At 42.1% G+C, this 945-nt stretch overlaps 1 non-coding gene across 1 annotated transcript; it reads right to left on the bottom strand.

The window, feature by feature from the left end:
- Nucleotides 1–490: 490 nt before the first annotated feature.
- Nucleotides 491–562, bottom strand: trnad-guc (transfer RNA aspartic acid (anticodon GUC)). The gene has a single exon. It is a non-coding gene; the product is annotated as a tRNA-Asp (tRNA).
- Between the last annotated feature and the right edge of the window lie 383 nt (nucleotides 563–945).

Here is a 945-nt window from a genome sequence, read left to right as displayed (position 1 = left end):
AAGCTGTTGGTAATGGTGAATTTGGGCGAATAACATTCGTGGCTGTCACACTCGCCTTACGCTGAAAAGGTCTCGGACCTTCTTGCATTTCTGGATCCTGAGGTAGGTGATCATATCGCCCATGTACAGCTCTTTCTGACTGCAGCACCACACTCAATGCTGCTGTAAACTTTTGTCTTTCATCGACTACATCAACACTGTTTTTATTGTTTAAAAACTCATAGCTTTTGCTAAGTTTACAGCTGGCATCCACACAGCAGAGTAACGTTAGACAATCTGCTTTCTGTTTACACTGGCACGCACATGCTCAGTGTATGCGAATGGTCATGTGATATGCCTTGTCAGACGTTTTAAAATGGGCCGAGATCATTTGTGATATGGAGCTTCAGCGCTTATGTTGACGGACAGAGATGATTTTTGTTTAAAAACCCCGGTAAAAATGCAAAAGCCAGCTGGGTGGACTTAGCAAATAACCAGTTGGTAGGTTTATCTCCCCGTCAGGGAATCGAACCCCGGTCTTCCGCGTGACAGGCGGAGATACTGTCCACTATACTAACGAGGACTGGTCAAGCACTGGTTTTGGCACGTCATTCGCTAGGTGGCACTCTTCCAGCATTTACATGGAATACATGTAGAAGCATTAACTTCAATTAAACATTTATTTACTGTCACTCAAAATACATGACAAAACAGCTGTGACTGAATCAAGTTCAAAATCTCTCAGAGTCAAAGATGAACATGTCTACCAACATTTTAAACCTTTGCAGTCAAATATGAATGGTGCATTAACAGACACAGGTGCGACACAGTCTTTTTTTTTTCTGTTGAAATCAGTTTCCGTAGTGTAGTGGTTATCACATTCACTTAACACATGAAAGGTCTCCTGATCAAAACAGGGTGGAAACACATTTCTTTGTTCGTGTTTGCTCCACACAATCAATCTCT

This window comes from Sander vitreus, unplaced genomic scaffold (genome assembly GCF_031162955.1).
Source record: "Sander vitreus isolate 19-12246 unplaced genomic scaffold, sanVit1 ctg437_0, whole genome shotgun sequence".
Taxonomy (NCBI): domain Eukaryota; kingdom Metazoa; phylum Chordata; class Actinopteri; order Perciformes; family Percidae; genus Sander; species Sander vitreus.
Note: the sequence above shows the minus strand (reverse complement) of the source record. Positions and strands in the feature narration are given on the sequence as shown.